This window comes from Halichoerus grypus, chromosome 12 (genome assembly GCF_964656455.1).
Source record: "Halichoerus grypus chromosome 12, mHalGry1.hap1.1, whole genome shotgun sequence".
Taxonomy (NCBI): domain Eukaryota; kingdom Metazoa; phylum Chordata; class Mammalia; order Carnivora; family Phocidae; genus Halichoerus; species Halichoerus grypus.
The window spans coordinates 65,660,285-65,680,198 of NC_135723.1; the positions used below are offsets into that span (position 1 = coordinate 65,660,285).

Below are 19,914 nucleotides of genomic sequence, written 5' to 3' on the forward strand. Positions count from 1 at the left end.
GTACGGGATGCAAAGGAAACACACTACAGAACAACATTCTTACAAGAAGTCAGAAATGAACCTTCTTTGGACAACCCTTGAGATGGTTAGCAGCAGTTTCTTTGGAGTATGTGAGTTATGTGAGTATGTCTAAATAGAAACCAACTTGCTGTCAACTATTGCATCTGAGAACAGGAGTCAATATATACATAGATCTAACATGGAAGTACATGGCAAGCATCCCTGAGATACTGAGCTGAAATTATCTCTACCTTATCAAATTATTATGCAGAAATCAATAGCTTTCATATACATGAAAAAATGCTTAGGAAATACAATGAAAGCAAAGGCTATTTTTAATAAGCAATAACATACATAAAATTCTCCACCCTCAGTCATAATGAATGTTATTAAAACTTTTATACCACGCTGGTACTAATTTTCTTCTATCAGACAGGTAAAAAAATCCAAAAGTTTTAGAACACTCTATGTTGGCAAAGCTGTCCGGAAACAGGTACTCTCATATATGCAGTATAAACTGACACCGTCCTTGTGGAAGGCAATTTGCCAACAGTGTCAAAATTACAAATACATTTACTCTTTAACTTGCCAATGCCACTTCTAGGAATTTATTCTAGCCATGGGAAGAGGCTGATGTGCACTGTCACTCACTGCAGCATTATAGTGGCCGTTTGGGGGTGGGGGGAAGGAATCAAGCATTCATCAAAAGATTTTTGGTAAAAAATGTATTTGTACAAAACTACATTATATAAATCTCAGTTGAAAAACATTCTGCAAAATACCTAACCAGTGCTCCTCAAAACTGTCAAGGGCAACAAAACCAAGGAAAGTCTAAGAAACTGTCACAGCCAAAAGGAGCCTCAGGGACAAGACGGACTAAATGTAATATGACCCTCTGAAAGAGAAACAGTAAAACTAAAGAAATCCAAACAAAGTATAGACTTTAGTTAATAATGTATCAGTATTGGTTCAATAATTGTAACAAGTACACCAAGCTAAAGCAGAATGTTAATAATAGACCGGCCTATGGGAATTCTCTGTACCATCTTCACAATTTTTAAAAAATATATAAGACTGTTGTTAAGAAATGAAAGTTATTGATAAAAATAAATTATAAGATAGCCATACAATGTTTGGCTTTCTATGCAACATTCAAGAAAGAATAAAGAAGCTCTGTCTGAACTGATAAGGAAAGATCTCCAAGGTTGTTAAAGGAAAAAAATCAGTTATATAAGAACTTGCATTTTTCTAGAGAAACACTGCATGCACATACAGGTACCTAGTAACAGTGGTCATCTGTCAGGGGTAGAATGGGAAAAACAGAGTGGATGGAGAATAAGGTGGAAAGAAAAAATACAGACACACACACACACACACACACACAGAGACATTAATGATGTGAATTGGAATACCCAATTTAACTAATTTATCAGCTGCTGCCTATAGGACTTTCTATGAATAAACAATGAGATGGACTCCTGAGTAAACTATGATTATTGTTGAGAAGCCACCTCCCTTCCTGAATGATGAATCTTTTTACACCCTGCATTTCTGTGGATTCATTTTAAAAAGTAAGTACATAATGGAAACCCAACTGATCTGAGCCTGCCAAACTTGTATGGACCCAAGCCCCTGAATGGTTTTGCCTAAAAGATCAGGCTACCCTCTTCTGCAGTATCCTCAGTTTCTTTTTCTGCAAAGTGAGGGTAAGTTTAAGTCAAAGTTTCTGTTTTGAGAAACTTGTGTGATTGATTGAAAGAGAGGTAATTTATGGATAGGGAAAAAAAAAAAAGCAGTGCGAGTGCAGAATGGCAGATCCATAAAAAACTACTTGAAATGAAGAGCAAGCTATGGAAGTTTGTTATTTTCTAAAGAGACTAACAAAGTGAAGTTCTACCTCTAGTAAGAGATTAACAAAGGAAGTTCTTCACTAAATATTCCAACAACAGATATATGAGGGACAGAATAATTTGAAATTGGAAGTTATTCATTTAAAAAAAGTGATTTAAAGAGTAAGATTCATTTTGCATTTATTTCAAAGAGCTGTTAGAAACCCAATCCAAATGGAAAGGCATTTAATTATATGAGGTTCACAATGACATTATCCTTAAATCAGGTCTGCCTTCTAACATATGAGGGGGTCCAGGGCAAAAGTACATATTAAATTGAACATGTATATATCTAAATATTTTAAAGTTATAGATCAAGCTAGCAAATTGCTAAATAAATATTTAAATCCTCCTACCTTGGCATCTTCATAACAACCTAAATGATTAGGTCTGAATTTAGATTTCTCAAACTGATGTTCAGAGTTTCATGCCAGAAACCAGCAGGAAGGAAGAGGAGAGCTAGTTTGTAGTCCCAACCCATGGCTTACCCAGCCTTGTGAGGCTAGAGGTCGGGAAGAAGCCACAGATGTTCTTTGGACCATGTGAGCTTGGAATTCCTCTGTCCAGGCTACCCCAAATATGGGTCTGGTAGAGGGCATGCAGCTCTGAGTAGGCATGTCCCCCTGGCAACACAGACCCCTCACCTCATGGGGAGAGGCATGGCCAAAGGAAAGCAAGAATAGGGCCTTCAAAAGTTTGAGTCCAGAGTCAGGGACTTTTCTCATCCTGGTCTAAGGGTGAAACTGTTTCAGATATTTCTTAGTGATTAATCATCAGATGAGGGAATAAAGAGTAAAGCTTTCAGTCTTCTGGGTCCTTCAGAACATCACCTTGAAATGGAGATTTTTGTTATGATGATACTGACCAATAGAGAAAAATCAAAAGATACAATGATTTGTCTTTGGGCATTGTGCAACACTGGGATTTTCTGAAATTCAAGGTCGTGTATACAATAAAGTGGAGTTGGTTGATTTATATGATTTAGTACAGTTTTTACATAGTATGTGATTCAAAAGACTCTAGAGAGGTCGAATGGGGGATAGGGAGAATGGGGTAGACTTACTCTTCAGTTGATACCATTCTTAACTGTTGGATTTTTCGTTTTTATCATGTAGATATATTGCATTTACATTTGAACAACAGCAACAAAAATAAAGATCTTCTAATGGTCTCCTAAGCAAATATAGAAGTTTGAATGTTGAATTTAATTATCAGGCCTAAATCTTTTGGTCCCCAGATGAAGCATTGCCAACACAACATATTAGGTAATGCGATAAATACAGAAACTCTATTTTTTCTTAATGGCAACATTCACATTTGAAGCAAGCTGTCAGTAGCAAACAGCTTTGCTTGGGTTGCCTGGTCTAGCAGATGTCTTTGTTAGGAATGTGACAATTATCACCATTATTTATTTCACTGAATATCAAGTGGTACAGAGGGAAGCCAAGTCCTCATCAATAGTGCACGTGGTTAATTACATCACGCTATCTCCTCACATGCCTTATTCTTTGCTACTTGCTTTTGAAATTATCCTAAAAACACATCTCTGACAGACTTAAAACTGAATGCATTTCAAAGTTAATATCAGCTGTCACACAAAACTGTGGACTACATGGCATAAAGGAAATTATTTTTTTCCAGCTACTTTATTTGCTGTATAATAATATTAAGTAACATTTACCAAGTGCTTACTCTGTCCCAGAAAAAGAGTAAGCACTGCACATACATTTTTTCTTTTAACTACAATCAGAAACTCCCCTGATATTCGCATATATTCTTTCATCTGCACTGTACCTTCCTACAACATGTTATTATTTCTTTTATTAGTCAGTGACTTGCTTTTATATGATGAAAATCATGAATTTTTTGTCCATTGAATAATTCCTACTATAGAAGTTCTATATAAATGGAAAAAATTATATTATAATAAAGACCAAATCATTGAGGAAAACAAAATCAAAGTCTTGTTTCCCAAATAAGCTGAATTTTATTCTTTTTTTTTAAAAAAAAGATTTTATTTATTTAATGTCAGAGAGATAGAGAGAGAGAGAGAGAGAGAGAGAGAGAGACTACAAGAGGGGGAGGGGCAGAGCAAGGAGCCCAATGTTCGACCCGATCCCTGGGTCCTGGGATCATGACCTGAGCCCAAGGCAGATGCCCAACCGACTGAGCCACCCAGGCATCCCCTGAATTTTGTTCTTAATTCTACAGATTAAATCAAGGCAACTCTTGCTATCGAATTCGACAATTCAATAAATGAGAAATCACCTACTATGGGAGTGCTCCTCGGTCGTTGGGTTGGATACAAAAATGAATTAGACTGTCCCTCTCCTCTAAGTGTATGGTCTAATGGAGAGGAGCAACAAACTGTTGGATGCCAAGAAAGATCGTGGAAAATTCTGTGTTACAGATATCATCCAAGTATTTAATAATGTGGAGAGGCTCTTATTCTGACTTTCGTTGTGGGGAGAGAGCATTTTGGAGAATGATTTGAAGTGAGCTTTGAAGAACAGATAATTTACAAGAGCTGATCTGGAAGGAAGGGCACCTGACAGAGGTAATACATAGTTTAAGAAAAAGGAACTGAGCACAGAAGAACTTGTCACAGACCAGGCTGCAAGAGTTAAGTGGGAGATAAGCCTACAGTAATGGATTTGGACCAAATCATGGAGGGCTTTGACTATAGAAGACAATGTTAGGAAAGGAAAGTCTTTGAGCTCAAAGGGACATACCCAGATCTAAATCTTTGGAAGATGACTCTGGCAGTGTCCAAAAAAGCCAACATTAAAGATATTGGTGGGAAAAACCATTAAATGAGCCAAAGAATGGGACAGAGTCTTTCAAAATGCAAAAGCTTTAAGATGTGAAGTAACAAATTTCATTTGCTATTTTTCCATTAAACAGAGGGAAAACAAACTGAAAGCAGGGAGACCATTTAGGAAAATATGCAGTGGTGCAAGCAAGAGTTAATGAGTTCTGAAGAAGGATAGTGAACAGAAGACTGATTTGAAAGATAATGGTGGAAGGAGACCATTGAATTGATTAGCCAAGAACAAAGACATAGGAGTGAAAAGTGATGAGTTTAATTTAGATCAGAGTTTAAGATGTCTGCAACACATCGGTGTGGGATGCTCAGAGTATAGTGAGGGACAGGGTCTGATTAGGGGAAGATGGATGAGGGTTAAGGTGTAGGGCTGGGAGTCATTCTCATAACAGGGAGAGCTGGGTAGACAGAGCTGTAAGATAGATGAGATTACCAAGAGATTGTCAAGAGTTAAAACAGAGGGCTGGAGACTGAATCTTCCGAAAGCTTATATTTAAAGGGTTTGTTTCAAGAGAAAGGGGAAAGGGTAAAAAATCCTGGAAGGAAACCGAACAGAAGCATTCCAGGAGGGAGGAAAGCCAGAAGAATGTCCCATGGGCTCTGGTGGAAATGAAAGTTCTAGTAAGGAAGGTGTAGTAATATCAAATTCTGCTGAAAACAGTTTGAGCAGAAGGTCTATAAAGAGGTTTCGGCTTTAGAACTTCGGATAGGCTGATGCTGCTGAGGATCAAGAAGGAGAAGAAACCAACGTGGATAAAGTCTATAGATGAAAAAGCAGGAGAGAGACAGAAACACCATTAACAGAAATTAGAAAATTAGAATCAAGGGAGAGTAGTAGGCCAGGAGAGAAAAGGTGTGTTAGGTATCAAGGGGGTTAGGGGGAGAGATGAGCAGGGAGGGAGACCCAGAAAATGGAAGAGGAATAGATGAAGGGGAGTAAAGTCAAGAAGGACATGGGAGAGGGAGGAAAGAAAAGGACAGATGGAAACCCTGGCTTTAGAAGGAAATCAGGAAAATTCTTCAGAGACTAGAGAGAAGATAAAGGGAATGGGTAATAATTTGGACAACATGGAATTTATATAGGATTCATAGCAGATGACCTCCAGCTCCTCGTAAGCAGGTAGCAAAAGAGGGCAGAGGTAGGTGTAGAAAGCCAACAGGAGTGCCGAAGTCTGGAACAACAGCTCTGTGTATTTAAGAGTGAATTGATGAGAGGCGAGAAGAAGAATCCCCAGTGTTGTTGAATTCCCCAGTTGGAAGGAATACAGTTTAGAGCATCCAGTCCACCTGGTCATCATCCTTCTCCAGAAATGCTTTCTACCGTCGGTGACTCCAGACCTGCCGCCCTTCTCACCGCATCTCCCTCCGGATTGTCATTAGACTAGCTTGGTGGTGGCACATTTGGAGCCAACGAATGCAAGAACCACAGCAAACTGGGCTCACTGGGCCTTTGTACCCCAGATGGGGACATAGCCACAGTTTTCTAAAGTTCTAAAAATAAATAAGTTGTTTTTTTAGAGACAAGTACAGTGACTCTATTATATACACTCACCAGGAGATTGTGCGGAGTTTGGGATGTTGTAATCCTCTAACTCAAAGAGGAATTGTTAGCCAGATGTTGAAAAATATATGTAAATGGGCTCCGGGAGTACATGCTATCTCTACATCTCCCCAAAGAATGTTGACCTAGTCCTAAAGCATTTACTTACACATTCTTTTCAAATAATCTTCAAAGTAAATTCGGAAGTACTATGTTGTAGCACATAGGTTAGTCCAATATAGACAAAATGTTAATCGTTGTTGAAGCTGTGTGACAGAAATGAGAATTTATTATACGCTTCTCTCTACTTGGTATGTTTGAAATTCTTCATAATAAAAAAGTAAAAGGAAAACAAGAAAAAAGGAGATAAGTGTCTTTAGTGTGCATATATAGTTGGGAGTAATGAGATGCCTTTCTTGCTTTTCTCCTTCCAGCTGACATACACTATAACCTTTGAGTAGTGGCTTACCCTAGTTTCTTTTACTCCAGAACAAATCAGAAAATACTGCCACTGAGATTTGGATGATATACCATCATTATTATTCCACATAGTCCTTCACACTTCATAAAACTCTTTCATGTGCTGTCATTTCATTTACTTCCGTGGAATTTCTGTACTCACGGACATTCTCCCAAATAACTGCCCTCCCAAAATCCATCCCAAAAGAAAACAGGCTTTAATCATTCAGGAGCCAATCTGTATTGAACAACTAGCATGTGCCATTACTTTAAAGTTATTTTAAAACTCCATGGCTAACTATCTTTGTAAGGAAAAAAGTAACACTCAAAAGAAAGCCTTCATTTGCTCAATAAACATTTATTAAGCACCCACTATCTGCAGAGTAGATGCCAAGGTCTCGGTAACACAGCATCCCGCGAACTCCTGCACGTAAGCAAGAATGGCTGAAGACTTGTGATGTGGCTCTTGCAATGAGGGGAGGGGAACTTTAAAAAAAATGCAGATCTCCAGGCTCTGCATACAAAGGAGTTCAGGTCTGGGGAGGTCTCAGGAAGGAGTGAGAAGCCCTGGTCTACATCACCAGGTCTCAGGGGGACCAGAGCAGACTCTAGTCTGACTGAAGCTGGCCCTGCCATCCATGGGGTGTAGTTGGTGAGTGGAAGGAAGGCAAGCTATGTGTTTGAAGTTGCATCCCGATGCTAGAAAGGACGTGAAAACAGGATGCAAGCCTAGAGAAAGGATTCGGCAGAATTTGGGAAAGCCCGAAGTACTTGGCTCACTGGGCTTAGGTTCAAGCCTGGACTTTGGTCCTGTGGAGTTCTCGACAGGGGCCTAGAAAGGACGGATTGGATAGTGGATCCCTTTTGTGTAGCTGGCACTGTGCAAAGCTCTTTATTTATATAATCTCATTTCATCCTCATGACAGCCCTGTGAGATAGGGCAATTTGCCTACGGTCAGATGACCTGTAAGTGGATGAGTTGTATTTGAACCTAACTCTATTCTGACTGAAAGCCTACAGCCTTTCTGTCCCTCCACGGTACTTACAGGGACTGGGGCAAAGGCTTGTCAGGCTCACTGAGGGCGATAGCTCAGAAGACCACGTGAGTATAAGGGGCTCTGCTCACAGAAGGCATCAGGCAGCTCTCTCTACGCTCCACTCAACTTCCAGTGACTCTTGACTGACAGGGTTCTGGTTAGTCCCAGCGTTACGTCTCAGGCAACAAAGGGAAATTGGCAGGTTTGTCTTTGTGCCCCCAGCCTCCCCAGTTTTACCTGTTTCTTCCCCGATCCCTGAGGAGGGGCTTATTGTCCTCATGCTCTTCACCTTCATTCACACCAAGTAATACACGTCTGATAGATGAAAGCACGGTGTTTTTGGGGACCTACTGCTTTTAAACAAAGAGCAGGTGTTTAGAGGAATGAAGTTAGTATCAGAGGCAGGAGCTAGGAAGAATTTGGAAGACATGCCGAATTCTCCTTAATCACACTTGTAGGTAGGTTGTAGATAGCAAAGGATCAATTCAAATTGATCCTATTGCTATCTGGAATTGATCCTACAGCTATCTGAAGAGAAATGATGGGAATTTCAGGAGATGAGGTCATCAAGAGTCCCGCCGCTTCAGAGATTCTCTTGAAGTACTTTTCACACCACTGTACCAGCCTATCTGTACAAAGTTCTCATTTTCACAGGGAACAGTACATATGTGTGTGCTTCTCCCAGAGATGGTAATCAATGGACATAATCCATCAGAGCCTCTTTCTTTTGATAACTGAAGTTATAGACCTAGACACGGCTTTATTAGCATTCCGAACACCAGTACTGCCCTACCCTACAATAAACAAAATAAACAAGAGAGGTTCTCCTGGTCACCCCCTTCCACATCACCTGATCATCATACAATGAGGGCTCAAATCATGGAATTTTCTCTACTTACCAAATCACTTGTAAGTTCAAAATTGTTCTGGCAAATACTTGAGATTAGTGGTTATGAAATATGGATAGATAGATAGATATTGATTTAGACTTAGATTTAGAGGTGGTAATTTATTTGCTAAGAGAATACAGTGATGACCTGTAAATGTGATTCTAAGATAACATCAAGCTGGATTGTGGTTTTCTGTATCCTGTGTATACAAGTGAAGTAAGTAATTTTACAAGGCAGCATGATAAAGCTTTGTTACTTATCAGCGGTGCAGCTTTTACAAATTACTTGACATCTTTGAGCCTTGTTTTCTGCACTGATAAGATCAAAATAGTAAAACTTGCCTTGAAAAGTTTTTGTGAGGATTAGGTGTAATATATGCAAAGTACCTAACAATGCCTGGGACATAGGGGCTCAGAAATACTTGAATGCATAAATAATAGATGCTCAATAAAGGTAGATAGTTTTTATTATTTATTAGAATGCTCATCAAACTTTATAGGCTTTAAACTTGTCTATCCCATGTTCCTCAGGAATAATGAAAAAAATTAATGGTTTCATTCTTAATTTCAAGAGCAAACACATCTGCTGCAAAAATTGAAATTACATAAGTATATAAATAAAAAGCGAAAGGTCCTACTCCAGAGCCGATACCTTAGAGGTAACCACTGTTAACAGTTCAATATATATCCTTTCAGACCTTTTTCTAGGCCTGTGCAAATACATGATATAATTTCTAAACACGAGTTTGCACTATACATGGTGTTCTGTGACTTGAGTTTTTGATGTAATATCGTGGACATCTTGCCAGACCTAGGATTCTATTTGTATAGTCAGCCTTTATGATACAAACATCCTATTAATGGAAAATTAGGTTATTTACTATTTTTTGCGGTTTCAACTGTGTTGCAACAAATATCCTTATGTAAATACCATCTTGGCGTATATACTAGTTATTTTTCTAGGATAAACTTCTTGAGGAATAGCCACGTTAAAGGGTACATATATTAACTAGACTCTGCCATGTTGCAGGGAGAGTGTTATGGGCTGACATAACAGCCCAATTTTGTCCGCACAAAATTCCTATGTTGAAGCCCTAACCCCTAGTAGCTCAGCATGTGACTGTCTCTGGAGATAAGGCCCTTAAAGGGGGTGCTGAAGTTTATGAGGCCATTAGGGTGGGCCCTAATCTGATCTGATTGGTGTCCTCATAAGAAGAGGGAGTTTGGACACACAAAAAGACACCAAGGATCTGAACGCACAGGGGAAGGACCACGTGAAGACACAGAGAGAAGGCAATTATCTGCAATCCGAGGAGAGAGATCTCAGGAGAACCCAAGCCTGCTGGCACCTTGATCTCGGACTTCTAGCCAGAGAACCGAGAGAAACTAAATTCCTGTTGTTTAAGCTACGCCATCCGTGCTATTTTGTTATGGCAGCCCTAGCAAACTAATACAGCAGGGTTATTCTCAAAGCGGTGGTGGCCCTTCTGCCTTGAGCTGAAGTCCCCGTAGTGTGAGCAAGCTGTTCTGGCCACTGCTCCTTACTTTCTTGATCCCATGCTCTCGCTGTCTCTTCCTTCATTGTCCTCACCCTCCTTGCTCATTGCAGTTTATTTAATAAGGGGGCACTTAATATGAACCTTGGGGAATCTCAAGGATTTTTGGATGTTTTTGAATAATTTGCTTTTTGATATGCCTCATTCTGGCATGGCATTAAGATAACAGGAAGTACTGACTGAGGTATTTTCCCACTGAATTATCCTCTATTTTTATTATATGAACTAGGAAACATTGAGAAGAAAATTTTTCCCATATCATTTTCTTCACATTTCTTCCTCTGACTGATGAGAGCAAACAGCTCAGCCTTTGTAGATTACTTCAAATTTATTAGTCAAGTCTTTAAATTAAGATAATGAAATCTCCCTACATCAACTTAGTGGTCAAGTAGAGCTAACGCACCCCTTGAAACACATTCCCTCTCCCTGACCAACCGTCCTCCCTCAAACTCATTATATCTGGGGTGTGTGCTTCTGCAAGAAGGAGGCAGGAAGGCAACTTGAAGTTACTGGAAGATCTACATTCTGCTCCAAGGCCATCCTCAGCAACCTCCACATACTTGACATTCCTTTGATTTCCTGAAGAAGAATGACTCACCCAGAATCACATAGCCACAGCAGATGGAATAATTGGTCTCTGGGTCTCCTAATATTTCTTTCTTCCGTCAGCAATTCTCTTTACTTGTAAAGTGAACGATCGTCTTGCTGGAGACAGCCGCGTGTTGGTGACCAGAGGAAAGGAAGAGGGAGAGGATCTGCCCGTGATTGAAAAAGAGGGCTTTCTTTGGTGAACTCTTCCTTGCCTGGTTTCTTGCCAATGTTCACGTTGGTTGCCTAAGCACCGTAAGTCTGGGAAGCTTGTGCTTATGTTTGGCTAACTGTTTAGTATATCTTGGGAAGCTACAAGTCAGGCCTGCCCGCTGATGAAGAGGGAAAGAGAAGGGCAAGAAGGAGCTGGGCTGGGGGAAGTAAAGGTGGGCCTCCCCTCTTTGTCCAACCTTGCCAATGGTACTGTCAAAGTTGCTCTCATTTGATTGACAAGGAGATGCCAAAAAAACTAAACCAAGCTGAGCCAACACAAAAGCCTCATGGTGACGCTAAAAACGAAACACACACACACACAAAACCCAACCCCAACAAACACAGAAATCTCTGCCATTTGACATCTGGAGGGAAATTGTGTAAAAAAGGGTCCTACCCCCCGCCAATGTGTTTGTATGTGTGTGCAGTGGAAGTTGGGGATAAATTAAGGAGCAAATATGAAGACGATATAATAATCGCTTCCTAATTGCAACACTCAAGTTGTATTTTATTTTTGCCCTTTTTTGGGGGCTGTTTTTTTTTTCTATTCCATTCGGTTTCCTAAGCCACATATGATCCCTGAAGGTATGTGCAATTATTTCCAAAAAATATTTGGGTGCCTACTATGGGCAAGACACTATGCTAGGTTTGCTCAAGATGAAAAGATGGCTAAGATTTAGTCTATGCTCAAGCTCTGCAGTTTCACAGCAAAAGTAATTTATAATCATGTTTGCTTACAGATTTGCAAAAACAGCTAACTTTTACAAGAGAAACCACTTTAATTGTCTTGCATTCATCGATAGCATTTAAATGTCATTGACATTTAACTCAAACCGAAAACATAACTTGAAATAATAAGCAATTAAATGAACACTCTTATCACAAACAAGGATTTCAGAAGAGTTGGCTTACTAATGTGTTATAAATTGTAAAAGGGAAACAAAGAGTTACACCCATGCCATATGTGAACCATGGGGCTATAAAGTAATTTATCATCTGTAATACATCTGCCTCATTTAATTCAAATTCTAACATTTATAATTTCAGTAGTTGGTACTATGGTCTTATACATGACATGGAAAAAATAATATTTGAACAAGTTCTTGAATTTGGTGGGTAGCTGCTTAGGGTTACAATGTCTCTTCCAACTCTTAAGATACTAGATTCTATTAGGACACAAATGTAGCCTTTAGAATAGAACTCCACATGGAAATATCTGTAGTTCAACACTATTTAATGCTGTATTACTATCATTTTGGATGTTAAAGTTGGCCATTATTTTGGTTTCATAAAATCTGTTTATCTGTTTATTGTGGTTGACTGGCAAAATGTTATCATTTACTGCCAAATTTCTGGAAGTAAATCAGGGAAAAAAGAGTATTAACTGAAAACCATAAATCAGTCTCAATCATGATTCCTCCGATGAAATGGATGGGCAACATGGGCACCAATCACAGAGAGATGCTATTTTTTATTAGATGCTTAAGTATTTCCCTAAAATAAGATCCAAACAATGTCAAATGATTAGAGGTATAGTGTAGAAAGAGTCTCAGTTGTCGGGCGTCTCAGAAAGGAAGGAAGTAATGACATACCATTTTAACTATTACTAAGCATTTGTCCTCCCGGTCTCCATGGTAATCCAGTGCAATTGCTCCACATAAAGTAAGCACATTAGTCTGGTACAGGCATTTGCTTCCTCTCTGAATTTCCTGTTTTCCTAGATATGAGGTCTCTGAGGTGTGCCTTCAGGAAATAGTCACTCACTCAGCGGTCTGCTAGGAAGAGTGATTTGGAGAGGGTAGGTTTCTACTGTTTGCTAAAAAGATAGCTTTGTTCTAACTTACCCTGTTCCATCTACATAAACTTAAGTTCAATTCAATTCACTTTCACTAACCTCTTACACAGCAGGAGGCATTCAGTCGTTGCCAAAGTCAGTATATTAAGTCTAGTTGTTGAGGGCAGCTGGTTTCTCATAGAACCATGTTTCCCTACTTCCTGTATCAGTCAGGTTATGATTCAGTGGTAGGAAATGCCAAAGGGAGGTGGCAACAATGGCCTTTTCCACTTACAATAGATTTTCTTTCATGCACTTTGGATTTTTCTCCAGTATTGTGCTCAATGGTATTTCTGCCATGTAATCAGATCGGATGGCTCTACGAGGTGCTGATTGGCAAGAAAACCTCCAGGTAAATGGCTTCCTCTCTTCCCGCAGACCCAGAAGCAACTGTGCTGCCGGTCTATTACCAGGGATTTCCCCAGAGGGAACTGGGGATCTCATCTGCATTGGAATGAAGCTTCCAGGAGGGCCCTGGAATTTGAAAATTCCTTGAGCCTCCACTGATAAGTTGAGATAAATTAGGCCTCCCGGGGCAGTCTGGATTCAGACATCCTATTTCTGTGCTTTCTCCTCCACTCCCTCCTTGGCTGGTGGGAAAAAGAAAAACTCCTCCTTCTAAGGTAAAGAATTTAAGAATGGGAGCTATTTGCTGTTTAAACAGCTATTTTGCTGCTTGTTTAAATCTCTGGTCTTCAAGTTGCATGGTTCTTTCATTTTATCTTCTTTTGTTTTGTTATTACTACTGTGTCTTTTGGCTTCTCTTCCTCTGTGGGGTGAAGTTTGATCTTCACAAAGGAAGAGGAAGTATGAGGCTTGATGTTCTCTAATTTTTGTTCATTAGTTGTATAACCTTGCAAGTGTCACTTGACTTCCTGTACAATATGGATTCTTAAGTCTATAGAAGGGCTTGTCAATATCTATTCCCTTTCATTTGCAGAACATTAACATTGTCAATTATTTTAGTTAGATTGATCTCAATAGAAGTTTTCTCTAATATCTATGCTATTTAATCAAGAATTTAACACTAGAATACACTGGGATATTAGTTTTCAAATATTTAAAAGTTAAGTACAAAATTTTAAACCGTACTTACCTTGATTCCCTGTGTTTGTATTTCATGATACTTAAGTGAGGTTTTGTGGATGGCAGGATATTTCTTGTGAGGAATATCTTGAATTATGAGGTTTCATATTTTAAGCTTGATTTGAACAAAATATATTCCCATAATCATTCATATGATTTCATAGTTTCAACTTTTATGAATAGGTTGTATGTCTTTAATTTTCACAAGAAATAAAGTTTTAGTTAGTCAAGGCTCTTTATTTTCCAAATCATTTCTCAATCCTCTTGTACTAGACTTCAAGGGAGGAATAAAAAGCACTCACGGGTTTTTGGATATTTGAACATTACTGTTAATGGGGAATATTGCAAATTGCCTAAACCACTTCACAAAACACACAACTGAAATCTCAAGCTCCACCCCTACCACCTAAACTGACATGTTTGCTAAGTTTTGGCAATAATGAGAAGTGCTATCTCATTTTTACTGTCATGTTCTGAGTCGGCCCTCAAGAAAAACCTTCATATATAGACCTAATACTATTGACGTCTCCTTCTTCTTGCATTAAAGGTAGAAGTACCTGAAAATTGTAAGAAATTGTCTAACCCTTTCACCAGACCAAATGTCTAGCAAATGAAGATAGGATTCAGGACAACAGAGGAACAAATCTCTTCACCTGAGGTCTTGTGTACTGGAAAAGCATGAGCCTTTGAACCATGTCTCAGGCTCTCACAAATTCTTTTTTTTTTTTAAGATTATTTATTTATTAATTTATTTGAGAGAATGAGAGAGAGAGAGAGAGCGTGCACAAGCGCATGACCTGGGGAGAGGGGCAGAGGCAGCCGAGCAGGAAGCCCTGTGTGGGGCTCACTCCTAGGACCCTGGGTTCATGACCTGAGCTGAAGGCAGATGCCCAACTGACTGAGCCACCCAGGCGCCCCCACAAATTATTTTTTTAGAAGATTTTATTTATTCATTTGACAGAGAGAGAGAGCACAAGCAGGGGGAGCAACAGAGGGAGAAGGAGAAGCAGGCTCTCACAAATTCTGAGGCCTTGAGTAAATCACTTCTCTAAACATTGGTTTCCTTGTTTAAGAAATGAGGGTAGTATCTATTTCACAAAGATTAAATTAGATTGATGTGAAATGACAGGCTATAAAAATTCTCATCTTCCAGTCAACCATCAGAATGTTATAAGTAGTCCTGGTTCTACTACTAAAGCTAGAAAATTGGCCTATATTTATCATAGACAGTTACCAAAACAATGATATTTCCCTAGTTTACAAAGCACAATCACTTAAAGAATACTTTCATTTATAGATATTCAGATATTAAGCCTAATTGTGTGTGTGTGTGTGTGTGTGTGTGTGCCTATTTAGACATTAATTCTGGGCATTTGGGGGAAGCTTTGATTAAGAAATATTAAGCAGCTGTGTACCAGAATTTTGGCAAACTGACATTCATTAATTATTTAACACATCTACATTGAACACATATACTATGTGCTAGTGCAGCAATTCCCAAACTTTAAGGACTCCTAAGAAGGACCTCATTACATTCTTACAAATTATTGAGGATGCCAGAAAGTTTTTGTTTATGTGGAACATATCTATTGATACTTACTCTACTAGAAATTAAAACTCAGAAAGTTTAAAAATATTATTTACTTATTCGTTAAAAAATGACAATTACAAGTTAACATAAATTATTTTTATGAAAAATAGCTGTATCCTTCAAAAAATTAATTTGAAGAGTGTCATTGTTTTACATTTTTGCAAATCTCTTTGATGTCTGGCTTAATATTAGACGGTACTGGATTATTTATGTGTTTTTGCATTCGCTCCGTGGCAATTATCACACTTCACATAGTCCCTGGAAAACTCCACTATATGCTTGTGAGAGAATGAGAATGAAAGAGATAAAAAAAATTCTTAGTATTATAATTAAAATAATTTTGACCTCATGGATACCCTTTCATCTCAGAGACCTCCCCAAGGGCTTCCCATTCCATGTATCAACCACTGTGTAAGTGCCTTGCACCCAGTTTTGACTCAAGAAATATTTGCTGAAGGAAGTAATACCATACCCTGTGGCAGGTGCTGGGGATACACGGACGAACCAAGACAAGAGTCCCTTATTGGGACTTAGCTTAGACTCCAGTAGAAGAGACGAACCATGAGAGATGATGGACTGTGAAAAACAAACTGAGGGTTCTAGAGGGGAGGGCGGTGGGAGGATGGGTTAGCCTGGTGATGGGTATTAAAGAGGGCACGTTCTGCATGGAGCACTGGGTGTTATATGCAAACGATGAATCATGGAACACTACATCAAAAACTAATGATGTAATGTATGGTGATTAACATAACAAAAAATTAAAAAAAAAAGAAGAGGCACATATTTATAGTACTTTGCTATTAGTACCACCCTAGGGATAAATACAAGATACTATGGGGGAGGAGGGGGTACCTTGCCCAATTTTGGGAGATCAGGAAAGCCTTTTAGAGGAAATGATGGCTATGCCGAGACTTTAAGGAGAAGCCAGGTGAGGAAAGTGAGTGTAAAATGAGAATGAAGTGTTTCACACAGAGAAAACAGCAAGGCTTGCTAGAGTTTAGAGAGCAAGGGATGGTAGGTTGGCCAGAAATGAGGGGAACTGTATCACTTAAGTTTTCTGAGGGAAAGTTTGAAGACTTTCAACAGGGGACTGACATAGTTAAAGTTTAGAAAGGTTACTTCGGGTACAATATGAAGAATGAACTGGAGTTGAACAAGGCACTGGGCAGAAAGGCTATTGCCGAGATTTGAGGCAGGAGATGATGTTGGCCTACCTAGAACAGTAGTAGTGGAGATGGAGAGAAATGGCGAGATTGGAGGTATATGAGAAGGGAAAATGGACAGGACTTTCTGATGGCTGTAGGAGATGAGAGAGAGAGAGACACCGTGGGGCTGAGTATAATACTCATATTTCTGGGTTAGGCAATTGAGTTGATGATGGTACCATTTAGAGATAGGGAACATAAAAGTAAGTATAATAAAAATGAAGAGTTTAATTTGGGATATATTGTTTTGAGATATCTTCGGATATCAGGACATGTATTTTTTTAAATACAAAATCGTATTTATAAAGAAATTTTAAGGATACACATTTCAAGGACACATATATTTTCCCTTCTCTCAGTGGAGACATAAGACAACTATGTAGACTTAGTGAATTTAGAAGGACATTTGTTACACGCCAAATACAATCCAATGTCTATCAGGACATGTATTTTGAAGGCAGTCAGGTATGCAGGTTTCTAATAAGGAGAGAGAACTGGACTAGAAATTTATATTTAGGAGTTATTAGCATATATATGGTCACTGAAACCTTGGAAGTGAATGAGATCACCATAGTATAAAAAGTGAGAATAGGAATAAACTGACCGGGACACAATGATGAGGTACATGAACATTTAAGTGACAGGAAGAAGATGGAAGTCCTGGAAGGTAAAATAAAGAAGACAGAGATCTAGAAGGAACACTAGGTAAGTGGGTTTCAGAAATCAAAGGATGGAAATGTGGCAGGCAGTGGGCACAAGGATCAAATGCTACAGAGATGTCAAGTAAAATAAGAAAAAGGGTCCACTGGAAAAAGGAACCCTCATGCATTGTTGGTGGGTATGCAAATTGGTGCAGCCACTGTGATAGACAGTATGGAGGTTCCTCAAAATATTAAAAATAGAACTACGATATGACCCAATAATTCCACTACTGGGTATTTGCCCAAAGAATATGAAAACACTAACTCAAAAAGAATTATGCACCTGTATGTTTACTGCACCACTATTTACAATAGCCAAGTTATGGAAGCAGCCCAAGTGTCCATCAACAGATGAATGGACAAAGAGTTGTGGTATATATACACAATGGAATATTACTCAGCCGTAAAAAGAATGAGATCTTGCCATTTGCAGCAACATGGATGGATCTATGGAGCATAATGCAAAGTGAAACAAGTTAGTCGGAGAAAGACAAGCACCATATGATCTCACTCACATGTGGAATTAAAGAAATAAAACAAACGAAGAAAAAAGAGACAAAACAAAAAACAGACTCTTAACAAACTGATGGTTACCAGAGGGGTGGTGAGTGGGGAGATGGTTGAAATAGGTGAAAGGGATTAAGAGTACACTTATCATGATCAGCACTGAATAATGTATAGAATTATTGGATCACATATTGGATCACTATATTGTATACATGAAACTAATATAACACTGTACATTAACTATACTGGAACTAAAATTTTTAAAAATTGTGCGAAAAAAAAGAAAAAGGGGCCACTAAATTGAACAGAGTGATTGTTAGTGACCCTGTTGAGAATTTCAGTGGAGTGGTAGGGATAAATTGAATAAATATCCATTTATTTATTGAATAAATAATCCATTGAGTGAAGTTCCTGGGAAGGCAGGAGACAGAATCCAGAGACTAGGCACAAAGAGAGGGGATACATGTAGAAATGTGTGCCTCAGATTTGGGGGGATACCTGATTCATTGTGATGTTTGAAAGGATAAATGTGGATGCAGGTAGGCTTATGAATATGGAAGCAGGAAGTTGTTGGAATTCCTCTCTGACTGGTTTTATTTTTTGCTGATAATAAATGAGGGAGATGGTTTAAAAACAATGGAGAAAATCTGAAGTGGCTGTTGTGAAAAAGAGAGCTAACTAGGGAGAGGCAAGTATTATTTGGCAAGGTTGAAGGTTCATTGGAGGTTGGACACTGTAAATATGTGGTGAAAACAATCTATACTGTCTATCCAGGATTTCAGGTCATTTTTAAAAAAATCTGTTTTTGAATCAGAAGGTTAAGGTCTAGACTATATTTTATTAGCAAATATAATACTGCAGATAGAGCAGTAGAGATCATAAAACTAATACAATAATTCTCTTACTCTCTCCACCCCAACATAAAATTTATGAAACACATATGTGCATGTGCACGCACACACACACACACAATTATATAACACTATTAGAACTCCTTATGGAGAAAGTTCTATAGGTTGTCATCATCATGTTGCCTGTAACCTTCCACATAATTTTCTTTCTTTTTTTTTTTTTTAAAGATTTTATTTATTTATTTGAGAGAGAGAGTGAGAGAGAGAGAGAGCACAAGAGGGGGGAGCGGGAGAGGGAGAAGCAGACTCCCCGCCAAGCAGGGAGCCCGATGCGGGACTCGATCCCGGGACTCCAGGATCATGACCTGAGCCAAAGGCAGTCGCTTAACCAACTGAGCCACCCAGGCGCCCTCCACATAATTTTCAATGGAAAGTAGTGAAGCTATTATTGTGTCGGGTGTAGTTTGTTGGAGAGCATGAACAAACCTGAGGCAAACAACTTATTTTTTATATAAAGAATTTATCCATTTTCAGAGAGCAAAATAACAAAATTCACCTCTTTCATATCCATTGAAAGATCCCCCTCAGAGAGATATATCAGTAGAGATGAGAGGCAAAGATTTTCATTATAGACTATTAGATTACATAAAACAATAATAGTATTCAGGATAATTTTATATTTTAAAATGTGCTGTATATAGGTAACATTCATTAAATATTTATTATGGACTGGGCACATTTAACTTTCACAAAAACTCCATTAGGTAAGTATTATTCCCATTTATAGCTGAGGGAACTGGATTACAGAAAGGTTGAGTAACTTGACCTTAGGTATATCCATAATAAATGGCAGAGCTGGGATTAGAACCCAGGCAGTCTGACTTCAGAGGTCACATGTTTAAATTCCACCTATACTGCCTCTTCAAGGTAGAAATTTAATGAAATTTCCTAAAGTAAAATGCCCTTTTGAAGTTTGGAAGATTAACACAATGATTGTTTGGACAGATGAGTTGCTAAAAGACGTTATGAGCAATTCAGTACAAGTGGAGACTAAGGAAACAGGAGATACCAAGACACAAAATAAGCTGTTTCCTTAGATAAAATTTCCTTTGTAAAAAAAAATACTTGGAAACATTTCAAGTAT

General features: G+C 38.7%; 1 long non-coding RNA gene across 1 annotated transcript in view; it reads left to right on the forward strand.

Annotated features, from left to right (window-relative positions):
* The window catches only part of LOC144379584 (uncharacterized), an 86,516-nt gene that overhangs the window by 65,564 nt on the left and 1,038 nt on the right, over nt 1-19,914 (forward strand). The gene's annotated exons all lie outside the window — the stretch shown is intronic.